The sequence below is a fragment of the Notamacropus eugenii genome, chromosome 3, assembly GCF_028372415.1.
Source record: "Notamacropus eugenii isolate mMacEug1 chromosome 3, mMacEug1.pri_v2, whole genome shotgun sequence".
NCBI lineage: Eukaryota > Metazoa > Chordata > Mammalia > Diprotodontia > Macropodidae > Notamacropus > Notamacropus eugenii.
In genome coordinates, this window is record NC_092874.1 from 406509667 (window position 1) to 406528215 (window position 18549).

The 18549-nt window shown below is 35.9% G+C and overlaps 1 long non-coding RNA gene across 3 annotated transcripts in view; it reads left to right on the forward strand.

Moving 5' to 3' along the window:
* LOC140497302 (uncharacterized) overlaps positions 1 to 18549 on the forward strand; it is a 94822-nt gene that overhangs the window by 21925 nt on the left and 54348 nt on the right. For 2 of the 3 annotated variants that reach the window (XR_011964606.1, XR_011964604.1), the window contains 2 exons: positions 1030 to 1114; positions 14113 to 16604. This is a non-coding gene — a long non-coding RNA (uncharacterized lncRNA). Of the gene's footprint in view, positions 1 to 1029; positions 1115 to 8010; positions 8070 to 14112; positions 16605 to 18549 lie in introns of all 3 variants that reach the window. The other variant, XR_011964605.1, reaches the window with a different exon arrangement.

Sequence of the window (18549 nt, forward strand, 5' to 3'; positions counted from 1 at the left end):
CTTATCAGTCACAGACCAAACTGGAAAACTTTTCAAAATGACATACTTTAAGGAACTCTTCTTGTGAGTGAATAGTTCTACTGAGTCATTGAATTAGGGAGATTTAACAGGACCAATGCATTCACTGGAGCATTCCATGTTCATTTGCTCCATACATGTAGAACATTTCCCTCCAGTTCCCACAAGTGTTTTATGACACAGTCTTATCCTTCACAGGTCCATTCACTGCCTAAACTCCTAATGCTTAAAGTATCAACAGCAGAGCTCCCATTTTCATCCTTCCTTTCTCATAGGGAATTGGTGTATTGTGTTCATCTTTTGTTTTTGAGGAAGACCATGACATCAGAGAAATGATGATATGACTTCCACTTGACTTTGTTTGAGTGAGGGAGAGCAGTGAAAGGTCAACAGTCTCACTTTCTCCTCCTGAGTCATCTGGATCCAGTGACCAGATATTCATTAGGATGACAGGAGATGGCCCAGGATGCAGTGGGAGACCTTGGTCTTTTTCACCTAAGGCCTATTCAGGTACTCACTTAGAGTGAGGTGACATGAGTACTGTTGTTTTGGTACTTTGGAGACTTTTGTAGCTTGCTTAGAGAAACTTATTGAAATCATTACTCAATGAGGGCAAATCCTATGTCCTTCTTCATCTGTGCTTGCTAAGAACCACTGGTGGCAGAACTGATGCTTTGTTCACTTTCATTGAGGAAATGTTAATTCAGTGGTGTAAGTAACTGATTTACAAAAAGATAATTTTTTAAAATTAAGTCTATTTTTGCTTTGGAATTTTCATGCAACTGATTTATTACTCCCTTGAATGGACAAAAATATATATTTTTGTGGGTGGGTACGGGGTATACAGATCTATGTCTGCATCATTATAAGGAATTTAAAGTGAGAACCTTCTCTGCTGATTCATCAGACTGGCAATGTATAGAAACTTGGGGCCTAAGAGAGTTATCTCATATTTCTTTTATTATCACTTTAAATGCATTGTTGGTACCCATTTAAACTTGTCATTTATAGATGATGGAGGAATTTGGTTAACGGCCCCCGTCACACATCCAGAAGAAGGATACCAATGTGGGCAAATACCCATTTGTTATGGATGGTAAGCTTCCACTTTTGCCTATAACTTTAACAAAATTAGCTTTGTAATGAGGATTGAGACACTGTGAATAGGTCTGTTTTAGAAAACACACAAAGTTCTGATGAAAAAGTAATCTCCAGCATAAATTTAAATTGTTGAACATATAGGTCTAAGAAAGTAGCTTTTAAAATGTGAACAAATATTTCTATAAAGATGTCAATGGAGGAAACAGTGTGTACATTACTTTCATTAAAATGGTTCCTATACTCTGCATTTATTTGTGTATTGTCACTTTAAGTAACTCTTTGGAACTAAATTGTTCACTACAGAATTGTTTCCATAGTCAGTTAACATTTATTGAGAATATTTGAAAGCCACAGTAAGTGATTCTACTAATATAGTAATACTGTCACCTGGTAAAAAGGGCTTATGAGAATATTATGGTTTAATTCTACTCCTGATAGAGCACCCAATCTAAGAAAGAATTGACTAGAGACTACACAATGGTACCTGAAAGTATTACTATAAAATACCACTGACCATGTGTTTTGGGAGACACTTATGAATTTCAAAATATTGAAAGATAATTCATTTGTTTAAGGCTATAAGGACCCATAAGTCACTATACTTAACAAAATTACTATGAAATTTTACTTCTTCTATGTCCATCCTCTTGAAATATTTCTGAGTTCTTTCAAAGAAAGGAAACACCTCTCTGACTTTTCTTTCAGTTACATAAGTGAGAAAATTATGAGTTAAACATATGCTAGAATGAAAGTTTAATCTTGCTATTTTTGAATTTGAAAGGTATAGATAATGGTCTGATCACTTGCTCTCAAAGAGTCATTTCTCAATTGTTTCTCCTTTAGTCCCTTTAGTTCTCTTACACCAGTTAGATTGAGGACTCCATGGATTCCATCCTTCAAAGTTACTGAAGACTTTTTAATCACAAAACATGTAGGATTATCCTGCACTATTCCATCCCTCAATACATACCTAGAATCACTTTGAGAGGTCATACACTCCTCTTCATGCTCCAAGCACACAGGTGTCCTCCAGTAGTCAGATTTCCAAGTGCTTCAGGGAAATGCAGAAAAAATTTCACCTGCCCTCAGCACACACTAAACCACTACCATTAGGACCCAAACTCAGCACGAGGTAAGCTGCCAGATCCCTACAGTCACCAGCTGTCAGCACCTGAAGCCCCAGTGCAAAAAGCCAATGACCAGGCCTCTGGAACCTAGCACAAGAAGCTGGGGATAATGCCACCTGTACTCCAGCAGAAGAGTTCAGCTTAAAAACCAAGAAATGAGCAAACAGAAGAGCAAGAGGCAAAAACAGACATTGACCATTGAAAATTACTATGGTGACAGGGAAGGTCAAAACACAGACTCAAAAGTGGAAAACACTGTAAACATACTTACATCTGAAATCACAAAGGTAAATAAGAATTGGTCTCAAGCTCAAAAAGCCTTGTTGAAAGAATTCAAGAAGCATTTTAAATGTTAAATGGGAGAGGTAGAAAAAATTGGGAAAACAAATAAAAGGTATGCAAGAGAGTATAACTACTTGGAAAAGGAAAGACAAAAACAGACTGAAGAAAACAATTTCTTAAAAAATACAATTGGCCAAATGGGAAAGGAGGTGCAGATACTCTCTGGAAAAAAAGAACTCCTTATAAAATAGAATTGACCAAAAGGAAAAATAAAAACATGCATAAAAGGTGTGGAAAAGAATAGAAAGACACAACAAACATAACTGTGAATGGAAATAGGAAGAACTCTCTTCGAAAATGGAAGCAGATAACAGTGGATTAAAAATTACAATCCTATGATACTTTGTTTATAAGAAACACATTTACATCAGAGAGATACAGAAAAACTATAAAAGGCTGGTGCAGAGTATATTATGCTTCAGCTGAAGTTAAAAAAGTGGGGCTTGCAATCCTATTCTCAGAGAAAGCAAAATAAAAAATAAATCTAATTAAAAGACATAAGGAAGGAAACTACATCCTGCTAAAAGGTAAAGGTATCATAGGCAATGAAGTAATAGCAAAATAAAGATGTATAAACTAAGTGGTATAGCATCCAAATTATTATTAGAGGATAAGTTGAGTTACAGGAAGAAATAGATAACAACAATATACTGATGTGTGTTTGTGTGGGGAGGGGGAGGCAAGACATTAACTTCCCCTCTGAGAAGTACATAAATCTAACCACAAAATAAACTAGAAAGAAATTAGGTGGTGGATGGAATTTTAGAAAAGTTAGATATGGTAGACTTCTGGAGAAAACTGAATGGGGATCAGAAGGAATATTCCTTTTCTCAGTGGTAGATGGCAACTGCACAAAAACTGAGTACGTGTGAGGGCAAAAAATCTTCACAATCCAGTGCAGAAAGGCATAAATATTAAGTGCATGCTTTTCAGATCATGATACAATAAACATTATATGTAATAAAGGATTGTGGAAAGGCAGACTAAAACTTAATTGTAAATAAACAATCTAATCCTAAACAATGAGTGAGTCAAACAGTAAATCAGAAACAATAACTTCAAGAGGATGATAATGAGACAACATGCAAAAATTCATGAGATGTAACCAAAGCAGTCCTCAGGGGAGATTTTTATATCTCTCAGTGTTTAGATGAATAAAATAGGTGGACACTGGATTGGGCATGCAACTAAAATAACTAGAAAAATTAAAAATCCCAGTAAAATATCAAATTAGTAATTCTGAAAACCAAATGAAAGATTAATAAAATTAATAATAAGAAAACATTTTTAGTGAATAAGAGATGGTTTACATAAAAAACAATAAAAGAGATATTTTACTTAATTTGATTTTAATAAAAATCAAACCAAATTACCAGTATTAAAAGTGAAAAAGGTGAATTCACTTCCAATGATGAAATTTAAATAATAATTAGGAGATATTTTACACAAATATGTGGGAATAATTTGACAATCTTAGTAAAAAACCTGAATATTTACAAAAATATAAAATGCCCAGATTCACAGAAGAGGAAATTAGATATTTAAATAATCCCATTTCAAGAAATGAAGTGGAAAAAGCCATCAATGTACTCCCTAAGAAAAAATCTCCAAGATATATTTACAAATGATTTTTCACCAGACATTTAAAGAACAATATCAATACTATATAAACTACTTTGAAAAGTAGGTTATAAAAGGAGTCCACCAAAATTATTTTTGTGATAAAATATGGTGCTAATAATTAAATGAGGGAAAGTCAAAATACAAAAGAAATCATAGTCTTATTTCCCTAATTAATATAGATGTAAAACTTTTAAATGTAATATTAAGAAAGAGATTTCAGCAAATTATCACAAGGATAATGTACTATAATCAGGGAGGTTTTAAAATAGGATTGCAAAGCTGGTTCAATATTAGGAAACAATCAGCGTAAGTGATCATATCAATAACAAAATTAGCAGAATCATATGATTATCTCAGTAGATGCAGAAAAAGCTTTTTGACAAAATATAGTACCCAATCCTATTAAAAAACACTAAAGAGAAAAGGAATAATTAGAGTTTCACCTAAAATGATAAGTAGCATCTGTCTAAAAACCATCAGCAAGCATTATATGCAAGCAAGATAAGCTAGAAGCATTTATGAAAAGATCAGGGATAAAACAAGGATGCCTATTATCACCTCTGTTGTTAAATATTGTGCTAGAAATGTTAGTTTTACCTGAAAGGAAGAAAAAGAAATTGAAGAAATTAGAATAGGCAAAGAAGAAAGTTGTCACTCTAGGCAGATAATATGATAGTATAGTTAAGGGAATCCTAGAGAAGAAACAAGCTACTTGAAATAATTAACTTTAGTACATTTACAGGATATAAAATAAAACCACATAAATCATTGGCATTTCTATATATTACTAGCAAAGCCCAGGAGCAAGAGATTGACAGAGAAATTCCATTTAAAGATATTGTAAACAATAAAAAATATTTGGGAGCCTACCTGGTAAGACAAGTCCAGGAATCATATGAACACAACTATAGAACAATTTTCACAAATATAAAGGCAAATCTAAACTTGAAAAAGATCAGTTGTTCTTGGGAAGGCTGAGCTAATAAAATACAAATGACAATTCTACCTAAATTAATCTACTTATTCAATAGCATACCAAGGAAATTACCCCAAATTATTGTATAGATCTAGAAAACAAAATTCATCTGGAATAATGAAAGGTTCAAGCCATCAAGGGAATTAAGGAAAAGAAATGCAAGGGAGGGTGGCCTAGCCATACCAGGTCTAAAACTATGTTATTAAGCTGAATCATCAAGACTACTTGGCACTAAGAAATAGAGAGGTGGATCTCTGTAATGGATTAGATACACAAGACAATAGTTAATAACTATATATTTTGATAAACACAATGTCTCCAGCTTCTGTGATAAGAACTCTTTAACAAAGCTGCTGGGAAACTGGAAAAATCTTATGGTAGAAATGAGGCACAGACTAGCATCTTAAAGTGTGTTACAAGATAAAGTCAAAGTAGGTACATGATTCTGACCTATAGGTTGAAAACTATAATCAAATTATTACCGCAAGGAATTAGTTCATCCAACAGATCTATGGGAAGAATGTGTGATGGAACATGATAGAGAACATTATGAAATGCAAAATGAATAATTTTGATTACACTAAAAACTTTTCGAATGAACAAAGTCTATGCAACCTAAAAAGGAAATAGAAATCTGGGGAAAAAGTTTACAACCAATGTCTCTGATGAAGGCCACATTTTAAAAATTTAGACAGAACTGAGTAATATTTATAAGAATACAAGTCATTCCCCAGTTGAGAAATGGTCATGGGATATGAAGAAGCATTTTTCAGAGGAAGAAATTGAAGCAGATATCTATAGTTACATGAAAAAATGTTCTAAATCACCAGCATTGTTCAGTGAAATACAAATGACAGCTACTGTGAGATGCACTACATCACACCTATCAGATTGGGCAAATAGGAAAATGAGAAATGTTGGAGAAGATGTGGGAAAATTGGAACATTAATGAATTTTTTGCTGGAGTCATGAACTGATTCCACCATTTTGGAGAGCAATTTGGAACTATGCCCAAATAGTTATAAAACCGTGCATACCCTTTGTTTCAACAACACCACTTCTACTTTGGTATCCTAAAGGATGCAAAAAAGGGAAAAGGACTCATGTACAAAAATATTTATAGCAGCTTTTTTTTGTGGTGACAAAGAATTGGAAATTGAGATTTCCATCATTTGGGGAATGGCTGAAAAATTCGTGGTATATAATTGTAATGGAATACTATTTTTTTTTCAAAAGAAATAGTGAGCAGGCAGATTTTAGAAAAAAAACCTAGACTTACATGATCTGATGCTAAATGAAGTGAACATAACCAGAACAACAATGTACACAGTTACAGCCACATTGGGCAACAAATAGAGTTGGCTCTTCTCAGTCAAACACAATTCCAAAAGACTCATAATGGAAAATACTATCCACATCCAGAGAAAGAACTATGGACTCTTACTGTAGACCAAAGCATAATGCTTTCTGGGTTCTTTTTTTTTTTGGCTTTCTCATGCTTTTTTCCCCTTATGTTCTGATTCTTTTTTTCCACTAATATGGAAACATTGAATATGATCATACATTTATAACCTATATCAGATTGCATGCTTTCTTAGGGAGGGAGGAGAGGTAAGAGGGCAGGAATTTAGAACTCAAAGTCTTATAAAAGTGAAAATTAAAATCTAATAATAAATATTTTTTTAAAATTAATTAATTTGTAGCTTGAGTTAACTCTCCATCCTAATGACAATTTTTGGTTATAGGAGAAATCAATGTCATTGAGCCAGGCTAGCGTTTTTGTGTTTGACTCATGGTCTATGGGAGTAAAATATAAGTTCCCATTAATCAGGCTCTTCAAATGTCTTTCCACATTTTGTTGATTGCTTCCCCAATTAAAGGACATGCCCTCAATTTCTAGTTCTTTGACACAAGAAAAGAGCTGCTATTAATATTTTTATACTTATTCTTCTTGCGTGAGAAGCCTTCTCTGAAGAGGAAGAAACTCCCTCTAGCAAAGTAATTTAACCTTTTCTCGCCATTTATAGGGATAGATGCCAAATACTCAGAAAGTTACGATACATTGTATGTTCAAGCAGCAGGCAGATACAATAGTGGAAGTAAGACCCTCTGACCTTCCTGACTCAGAGGAGCAGCCTTTTTCATCTTTTTACTCCTTGAGTAACTTGGATTGAATAACTTCTAAGGTTGTCAGTTTCTTTCTGAGTATAATGAAATTGTCACACTGCATAGTCACTTTCTTTGTGACCTCCCTTTTAATTTTGGCATTTTACTTTTATTCTATGTGTACATGTAGATGTGTGTATGTATGTGTGTATTAATTATACACATACATACATATATATGCATACAAATTAATACATATTCTGTATGCATATATGTATGTGTGGGTTTCTATGTTTATTTAGAAATCTTTTTTCACTCTAGAAGAGAGGAAACTAATAGTGGAGAAAAAATTCTTTGCATTAGTTTCCATGTTTTGCAAAATGGTTAACAGTAATTTGTAGACTTTCTCCACATTGCAAACTTCTTTAGAATGCTATAAATCATAGTTAATTTTCTCAATATCCACAAACTAAAGAAGTATTTTGAAGAATCAAGGAGGACTGGTTGAACAAGTGATATATAGACTCAAAAAGTTAATTTTTTAAGATTAATATGGGCAGACTCTCCCTTGAAAAACCTCATTCCTCTTCTGGGGTCCTAACCAATGGAAAGAGTGATTATGAAATCATTTTTGCAAATGGCATGTTCATACACTGGAATTTGAGGAATCTGAAAAATGAGGCATTATATTTAAAAGTTTTGTTTTTCTTGCTCAAGGGAGGAAATCATGTGAAACTTCAGAGAAACTAGGGGAAAATTCTCTTGTGATAGTGGTGGTGAGTTTTTCCACTTTATTTCTATACTTGCTGATTTCATCCTATATATGATATGCTGACATCCAACCCTAAGGTAGTGAAATAGATGCTTACAATAGAAGCCTAATTTAGCACACATTTCCAGAATGATATCCTTCAAGGAGTTCCCCCTCTTTTAAAAAAAGTTCTTTAATATTTTATTTTCTACCAAGTTGAGTGGATAAACAATTTTTAACATTAATTTTTAAATTTGAGCTTCAAATTCTGTCCCATTCTCCCTTCCCGCCCTTATTGAAAAGGCAAGCAATTCCGTATAGGTGTGCAGTCAGATGTAGTCATGCAAAACATTTCCATATTAGTCATGTTGTAAAAGAAAACATAAACAATCAAAAACAAACACACTCAAAAAAGCCACACAAATAAAGCAAAAATAGTCTGTATTCTGACACTATCAACTTCTTTCTCTGTGGATATTGCTGAGAACATTGAAGTCATTCGCAGCTGATCATCCTACAATATCGGTATCACTTAGTACAAAGCAGATTTCACTTTGAATCAGCTTATGTCTTTCCAAGTTTTTCTGAGAGCATCCTATTCATCATTTCTTTTAGCACAATAGTGTTCTATCATAATCACCACATTTTGCTCATCCCTTCCCCAATTAAAGGACATGCCCTCTTTGACTCAAGAAAAGAGATGCTATTAATACTTTTATACGTATAATTCTTTGTCTCTTTTATCTTCATTTTATTGGGAAACAAAACTAGTAGTGGTATTGCTAAGTCAAAGAGTATGCATGGTTTTATACCCCTTTGGCACAGTTCCAAATTGCTCTACGGAATGGTTGAATCAGATCACAACTCCACCAACAGTGCATTGATTTCTCATTTTTCCCACATCTCATCCACTATCTGTCATTTTCCTTTTCTTTCCCAATAGTCAATCTAATAGATTCAAGGGTAGTACCTCAGAATTGTTTTCATTTGCATTTCTTCAGTAAATAGTGTTTACTCTCTCTTGGCCTATGCTCTGGTCTATGGGCAGCCATAAGGACTCTTTTCTTCCATGGAATTGTGAGGAGGGCCCCTGCTCTACTGTGGCCAGAAGGTCTGATGTACTAATGCTTTTCCTTGCTCTGGGACTGCCAGTCAGATATGAGTACCAGCAAAACAACTGAGTCCTGTTTCAGTGCTAGCAAAGAGCTCCATGTAATCTCTTTTTGACTAGTTACTCCACCACCTTACCCTCTGGGGGAGGAGAGCTATAGAAGCACCTGCTGCTACTGCTGCTTCAGTGGCTCTCAAGGAGGGTTCCTGGTTTGTTGGGACTGGAGTTCACGGGCAAGGCCTTTGCTGGACTGCATTCCACTCTTACCCAGGTGTAACAAACCTTTCTGGCCAAGCTTCTATGTTGCCTTTGGCTGTAAAATTATTTCACCCCATCCTTGTGTTGGTTCTGCTACTCTAGGAATTATATTGTGGCATTACTTATGTTAAGATGTTCAGAAGGGACTGGGGGGAAACTCAGGTGAGTTCTGTCTTTCTCTGTCATGTCGGCTATGTCCCAAGGAGTTACCATGTAAATGAATACCACATAACCCTGCTTATTAGTACTTAGGAACATGCAACAGGTCCAATATGTGCACAGAAACATTTGGAGGACACCTTTGCCCCATACCAGTAAAGGGCTTTCAGTTCTCCTAAAAGTTGTTGCTACATATTCTATTCTATATCCTGTCCCCTGTCAACCACTCAAGGCCTCAGTGGTTAAATCTACCAGCAGTAAAGCTCATATTTTCAAATTTTCCTTTTCCTAATTGAATTGGGATGCAATGATATATTAAATATTGCTGTTCATGTACAATACAAAATGAGCAGTCTCTTATGTGTCACACAGAAAACTGATTTATAACATTAAATATGAAAAGTCATACTATCTTGGGGGAAAAGGCTGTGTCCTCTTTAATTTTTGCTTACATAATACTCCCGGAAGAGTAGATATTTTATAAATACTTACTGCTACTTTCTGAGTCCTCTACCTAGAGACCCTGAGGGCAATTGAAGGCTGATCTAATGTCAGGCCTGAGCTTTACCCAGGGGTGAGTAGGAGCACTGGCAGTGCAGCTGGAGGCAGTGGTGGTGAGGGAATTCAGTTGCAGATTCTGGAAAGAAAAGTTTTTGGTTGCTCCCAGACCAGCGCATAGGTCAGCAGACAAGTAAACACCTCTCCTTTGATTGTGCCACCTTGGAGGAACTGAGAATGTACAGGTCCCCAGAACATACCCTTCTCTTGACAAAGGTTTCAAAAGTCAAGTAACTGACTTGGAAAATGCCCAAAAAGAGAGAGAAAACAAGACTACAGAAGGTTACTTTCTTGGTGAACAGGTATTTTCTTTGATCCTTTCAAATGAGGAAGAGAAAAGCACAACATCAGAGAAGTCAAGACTTCTGTGTCCAAAACCTCCAGAATAAATATGCAATGGTCTCAGGCTATGGAAGAGCTCAAAAAGGATTTTGAAAATCAAGTTAGAGAGGTGGAGGAAAAACTGGGAAGAGAAATGAGAGTGATACAAGAAAATTATGAAAAGGAAGTCAACAGCTTGCTAAAGGAGATCCCAAAAATAATGAAGAAAATAACACCTTTAAAATAGTCTAACTCAATTGGCAAAAGAGGTCCAAAAGCCAATGAGGAGAAGAGTGCTTTAAAAAGCAGAATTAGTCAAATGGAAAAGGAAGTTCAAAAACTCACTGAAGTAAATAGTCCTTTAAAAATTAGAATGGAGCAGATGGAAGGTAATGATTTTATGAAAAACCAAGAAATTACAAAACAAAAGCAAAAGAATGAAAATATAGAAGATAATGTGAAATATCTCATTGGAAAAGCAACTGACCTGAAAAATAAATCCAGAAGAAACAATTTAAAAATTATGGGACTACCTTAAAGCCATGATCAAAAAAAGCCTAGGCATCATTTTTCATGAAATTATCAAGGAAAACTGTCCTGATATTCTAGAATCAGAGGGCAAAATAAATGTTGAAAGGATCCACAGATCACCTCCTGAAAGATATCTGAAAAGAGAAACTCTTAGGAGTATTGTAGCCAAATTCTAGAGTTTCCAGGTCAAGGAGAAAATATTGCAAGCAGCTGTAAAGAAACAATTTGAGTACTGTGGAAACACAATCAGGAGAACACAGGGTCTGGCAGCTTCTACATTAAGGGACTGAAGGGCTTGGAATAGGATATTTCAGAAGTCAAAGGAACTGGGATTAAAACCAAGAATCACCTACCCAGCAAAACTGAGTATAATACTGCAGGGAAAAAATGGTAATTCAATGACATAGAGGACTTTCAAGTATTCATGATGAAAAGACCAGAACTAAATAGAAAATTTGAATTTCAAACATAAGAATCGAGAAGCACGAAAAGGAAATAGGAAAGAGAAAATATAAAGAACTTTCTAAAGTTGAAGTGTTTACATTCCTACATGGAAAGATAATATTTGTAACTCTTGAGACTTTTTTCAGTACTTGGATCATTGGAGGGATTACACACACACACACACACACACACACACACACACACACAAATAGACATAGAACATAGGGTGAGTTGAATAAGAATGGATACCTAAAAAAATAAAATAATATGGGAGGAGAAAGGGAGAAATGGAATGGGGCAAATTATCTCTCATAAAAGAGGCAAGCAAAAGACTTTTTTAGTTTGGGGAAAAAGAGGGAAGGTGAGAGAAAAACATGAAGTTTACTCTCATCACATTCCACTAAAGGAAGGAATAAAATGCACACTCATTTTGGTATGAAAACCTATCTTACAATACAGGAAAGTGGGGGATAAGGGGATAAACAGGATGGAGGGGACGATGGAAGGGAGGGCATGGGGAGGAGGGTGCAATTTGAGGTTAACACTCACGGGGAGGGATAGGATCAAAAGAGAGAATAGAAGTAATTGGGGGCAGGATAGGATGGAGGGAAATATAGTTAGTCTTATACAACACGACTATTATGGAAGTCATTTGCAAAACTACACAGATTTGGCCTATATTGAATTGCTTGCCTTCCAAAGGGAGGGGGTGGGGAGGGAGGGAGGAAAAGAAGTTGGAACTCAAAGTTTTAGGAACAACTGTTGAGTACTGTTCTTGCCGCTAGGAAATAAATACAGGTAAAGGGATATAGAAAGTTATTTGGCCCAACAGGACAGAGGAGAGGATGGAGACAAGGGCAGAGAAGAATGATGGAGGAGAGAGCAGATTGGTGATGGGGGCAATTGGAATGCTCAGTGTTTTGGGATGGGGGAAGGGGACAAGGGGAGAGAAAATTTGGAGCCCAAAATTCTGTGAAAATGAATGTTAAAAGTTAAATAAATAAATAAATTTAAATTAAAAAAATTAAAAAATAAAATAAAATTGAGGGATAAGAGAGGAATATATTGGGAGGAGAAAGGGAGAAATGGAACGGGGTAAATTATCAGGCATCAAGGAGGCAAGAAAAACCTTCTTCAGTGGAGGACAAAAGGAAGGATGTGAGAGGGGAAAATGTAAGCTTACCCTCTTCACATCTGGCTTGAGGGAATGAAATGCTCACTCAGTTTGGTATTAAAGTATATCTTGCACTACAGTAGGGTAGGGGAGAAGGGGAAAAGTGAGGTGAAGGGGATGATAGAAGGGAAGGCAAGTGAGAGGAAGGAGTAATCAGAAGTAAACACTTTTGGGGATGGACAAGGTCAAAAGAGAATAGAATAAATGGGGGGCAGGATAGAATGGAGGGAAATACAGTTAGTCTTACACAACATAACTATTGGAAGTCTTTTGCAAAACTACACTTATACAGCCTATATTGAATTACCTGCCTTCTCAGTGGGGATGGATGGGGAGGGAGGAAGGGAGAGAAGTTGGAACTTAAAGTATTAGGAATGAATATTGAGAATTGATTTTGCATACAACTGAGAAATAAGAAATACAGGTAATTGGGCACAGAAATATACCTTGCCCTACAAGAGAAGAGAAAAGAAGGGGATAAGGGAAGGGAGGGGTGTGATGGAAGGGAGGGCATAGTGAGGGAAAGGGTAATCAGAATGCAAGGTGTTATGTGGTGGGGAAAGGGGAGAGATGGGGAGAAACTTTGGAACTCAAAATTTTGTGGAAATGAATATTGTAAACTAAAAATAAATATATAAATATTAAAAAAAGAAAACAACTTGATAAAAATTAGAATCAGGCAAGTGGAAGCTAATGGCTTTATGAGACATCAAGAATCAGCCAAGCAGAATCTAAAGAATGAAAAGATAGGGGTGGTGCCAACATGGTAGAGTAGAAAGATGCATATATTCTAGCACTTATCCCACAGCCCACAAAATACCTGTAAAAAATGACTCTCCACAACTTTTGGAGCAACAGAAGCCACAGAACAACAGAGTGAATAGGATTTGCAGCCAAAGGTAATCTGGAAGGCTGACAGGAAAGGTCTATCTCACAGGATGCTGAGTGGAGCAGAGCCCAACCCTTGCATGTGGCACTGGGAGGAATGGGACTTGAACAGACCTCCAGGGCAGAATTCTCAGCAGGGAGAATCCCGGATCCCTCAACCCATAAACAACAAAGAAAGCTCCAAAAGTCAATGTGGGAGGGCTTTTCCAGATGGGAGAGAGGGGAATAGGGTTCTCCCAGCAGCAGCAGTGTCAGGTGGCTATGCAGAAGCAGACTGGGTCCATTGTCTAGGCAGCTCAGTTTAAAGCCTCTGGCAGTAGGCAGCAGCTGATCTGAACCTCATCCCTCAGTAGCTGCCCCACCACCACCCAAAGACCCTGGGGGAATAGAGCAGCTTATCTGAATCTTAGCCCTCAGTGGAGGCCCCACCCACCCAAAGCCCCTGGGGGAGTTGAACAGGTGATCTGAATCTCAGGCTTGAGCACAGTACTGGGAAGAGGAGGACCCTCCTCTTGACAAAGGATTCAGAAGTCAAGTAACTGGATGGGAAAATGCCTAAAAAGGGGGGAAAAATGATAGAAGGTTCCTTTCTTAGTGAACAAGTGTCTTCTTCCATCTTTTCAGATAAGGAAGAACAAGGCATACTGTCAAAGGAAGTCAAAGCCTCTGCCTCCAGAACTTCCAAAATGAAGATGAAATGGGCTCAGGTCTAGAAGAGCTTGAAAAACGTGTCAGCAGCCTGTTAAAGGAGAATAAAAAAAATGCTGAGGAAAATAACACCTTTAAAAAGAGGCTAACTCAATTGGAAAATGAGGTCCAAAAAGTCAATAGGAGAAGGAGGCTTTAAAAAGCAGAATTAACCAAATAGAAAAGAAGGTTCAAAAGCTCACTGAGCAAAAGAGTTCTTTAAAAGAGAGACTGGAGTTCAAGGAAGCTAATGACTATGAGATAAAACAAGAAGTTAGGAAAAAAACCCAAAAGTTTTAAAAAATAGAAGATAATGTAAAACATCTCATTGGAAAAACAACTGACCTGGAAAATAGATCCAGAAAAGACAATTTGAAAATTATGGGACAACCTGAAAGCCATAATAAAAAAAGAGCCTAGATATTATCTTCCATGAAATTACCAGGAAAACTGCTCTGATATTCTAGAACCACAGGGCAAAATAAATATTGAAAGAATCCACAGATCACCTCCTGAAAGAGAACTGAAAAGAGAAACTCCTAGGAATACTGTGGTCAAATTTCAGAGTTCCCAGGTCAACGAGAAAATATTGCAAGTATCTAGAAAGAATCAATTTGAGTATTGTGGAAATGCAATCAGGATAAAACAGGATCTGGCAGCTTGTACATTAAGGGATGGAAGGGCTTGGATGTCAGAGGAACTGGGATTAAAAACAAAAATCTCCTACCCAGCAAAACTGAATATAATACTTCAAGGGAATAAATAGTCATTCGATGATATAGAGGACATTCAAGCATTCATGATGAAAAGACCAGAAGTGAGTAGAAAATTTAACTTTCAAACACAAGAATCAAGAGAAGCATGAAAAGATAAACAGGAAAGAGAAATCATAAAGGATTTTCTAAAGCTGAACTATTTATATTCCTACATGGAAAGATAATATTTGTAACTCTTGAGACTTTTCTCAGTATTTGGGTAGTTGGAGTGATCACACACACACACACACAAACACACACAAACACACACACATATATATAGACAAAGAGTATAGGTTGAATTGAATCAGAAGATATGATATCCATAAAAAAATAAAATAGAAATTAAAGGATGAGAGAGGAAAATACTGGGAGGAGAAATGGAGAAACGGAATGGGGCAGGCTATAACTCATAAAAGAGATAAAAAAAATCTTGTTCAAAGGAGGAGAAAAGGGAGAAGGTTAGAGGGGAAAAGTGAAGCTTACTCTCTTCACATACGACTTAAGGAGGGAATGACATGTTCACTAAATTTGGTACAAAAATCTATCTTACACTACAGGAAAGTATGGGAAGAGGTGGCAAGTAGGGTGTGGGAGATGATAGAAGGGAAGGGACAAGGTCAAATGACAGAAAAAAGGGGGAGGAAAGGCTAGGATACAGGACAGTATAGTTAGTATTACACAACATGATTATTATGGAAGTCTTTGGCAAAATGAAACATATATAACCTGTATTGAATTGCTTGCCTTTTCAGTGGGGATGGGTAGGGAGGGAGGGAGAGAAATTGGAATTCAGAGCATTAGAAACAAATGTTGAGAGTTATTTTTGCATGTAACTGGGAAATGAGAAACACAGGTTATGGGGTATAGACATTTGTCTTGCCCTACAAGAAAAGAGAGAAGATGAGGATAAGGGAAAGGTGTGGTGTGATATTAGGGAAGGTACATTGAGGAAAGGTGTAATCAGAATGCAAATATTATGGGATGGGAGGAGGGGATAGATGGGGAGAAAAATTGGAACTCAAAATTTTGTGGAAATGAATGTCAAAATCTAAAAATAAATGAATACAATAAAAAATTTAAGAAAAGAATGAAAAGATGGAAGAAAATGTAAAATATCTCACTGAAAAAACAACTGACCAGGAAAATAGATCCAGGAGAGAAAAATCTAAGAATTATTGGTCTACCAGAAAGTCATGATGAAAAAAAGGCCTATACAATATCTTCCAAGAAATCATGAAATAAAATTGCCCAGAAATCCTAGGTCCAGAGGGCAAAATAGTCATCAAAAGAATCTTTCACCTCCTAAAAGGGAATCCAAAGTAAAACACCAAGGAATACCATTGCCAAATTCTAGAACTATCAAGTGAATGAGAAAATACTGCAGAAAGCCAGAAAGAAAAAATTCAATTTTCAAGGAGCTAGAATCAGGATCACACAGGACCTTGTAGCTTCTACATTAAAAGACCAGAAGGCTTGGAATATGACGCTCCATGAGTCAAAGAAGCTGGAACTACAACCAAGGATTACTTACTCAGCAAATTTAACCATAATATTTCAGGCAAGGAGATGGACATTCAATGAAGTAAAGAATTTCAAGATCTTCCTGATGAAAAGACCAGAGCTCAATAGAAATTTCGATCTTCAAACACATCTCAAGAGAGGCATTAAAAGGTAAATAGGGGAAAAAAACCCCAAAACTTGTTATTCAATGTGGAGAAACCATTTACATCCCTATAAGGGAAGATGATACTTGTTATCTTGAGAATTGTATATTTATTATAATCTATAAAAGGGACATACATAACTAGAGGGAGCAGAATGAAGTAAATAACGTCATGATAAAAATGTGATTTAAGGATGTGAAGGGATTGTAGTGGAATATGTGAAAAGAAGGAGTCAGAAAAAGGTAAATTATGTCACAGGAAGAGGCACAGAAATATATTGCAATAGAGGGAAAGATGGGAGGGAGATAACCATTGTTTGAGAGTTACCCCAATCTGATTTGGTTCAAGGAGGGAACAACAAACTCAGTTAAGTACAGAAAAACAACCATCTCTGTAAGCAGTAGGAAGGGAAGGGGGAAAGAAAAGGGAGGGAAGGCTAAAAGGGAGGGAAGAAGTAGTAAGGGAAAAGGAGATTAAAAGGGATGGGGGCTGAAACAACGAGGGGAAGACTGAGGGAGGAGTTGTTCAAAAATTAAAACTATTGTGGAAGGGAAGAGAGAAGGAAAAGCAGATGGCGGGAAAGACAGAGTAATCATAACTGTGAATGTGAATGGGATGAACTCTCCCATAAAACAGAGACGGATAGTAGAATGGATTAAAAACCATAATCCAACAATATGTTGTTTACAAGAACAGGTAAAAGGTTAAAGGCTGGAGCAGAATATGTTGTGCTTCACTTGATGTAAAAAAAAAAAAAAAAAAAGCAAGAGTAATAATCCTAATCTCAGACAAAGCAAAAGTAGAAATAGATCTAATCAAAAGAGATGAGGAAGGAAACTATATCCTACTAAAAAGCACCATAAACAACAAAGCAATATCATTACTAAACATATATGCTCCAAGTGGTATAGCATCCGATTCTCAGAGGAGAAGTTAAGGGAGCTACAGGAAGAAACAGACAGTAAAACTATACTAGTGAGTGACCTCAACCTCTCCTTCTCTGAACTCGATAAATCTAACCTTAAAACAAACAAGAAAGAAGTTAAGGCGTCAAATAAAACTCTGGATAAGGTAGATATGAGACATCTCTGGAGAAAATTGAATGGGGATAGAAAGGAATATACCTTTTTCTCAGCAGTACATGGCACATATACAAAAATTCACCATGTTGTAGGGCATAAAAACCTCACAATCTAGTGCCGAAAGGCAGAGATAGTCAATGCATCCTTCTCAGATCATAATGCAATAAAAATTATATATAATAAAAGGCCATGGAAAGATAGACCAAAAATTAATTGGAAACTAAATAATCTACTCCTAAAGAATGAGTAGATTAAACAACAAATCACAGAAACAATCAACAACTTCATTCAAGAGAATGACTATAATGAGACAAATCTACCAAATCTTATGGGATACTGCAAAAGCAGTTCTTAGGGGAAGCTTTATATCTTTGAATACCTACATGAATAAAATAGAGAAAGAGGAGATCAATGAATTGGTCACACAGCTGAAAATGCTCAAAAAAGTACAAATTGAAAATCCCCAGACAGATACCAAATTAGAAATACTGAAAACCAAAGGAGCAATTAATAAAATTGAAATTAAGAAAACTATTGAACTAACAAAATAGGAGTTGGTTTTATGAAAAAAAAAACAGTAAAATTGATAAACTTTTGGTCAATTTGTTTGAAAAAAAGAAAACCAAATTACCAATATCAAAAATGAAAGGGGTGAACTCACCTCCAACGAGGAGGAAATTAAAAAAATAATTAGAAATTACTTTGCCCAACTATATGCCAATCAATTCGATAATCTAAATGAGATGGATGATATTTAAAAAAATATAAATTGCCCAGATTAACAGAAGAGTAAATTGACTATTTAAATAACCCCATCTCAGAAAAAGTCACTTTACCTCTCAATGTCACTCTCTAAGACATTAAGGTAAA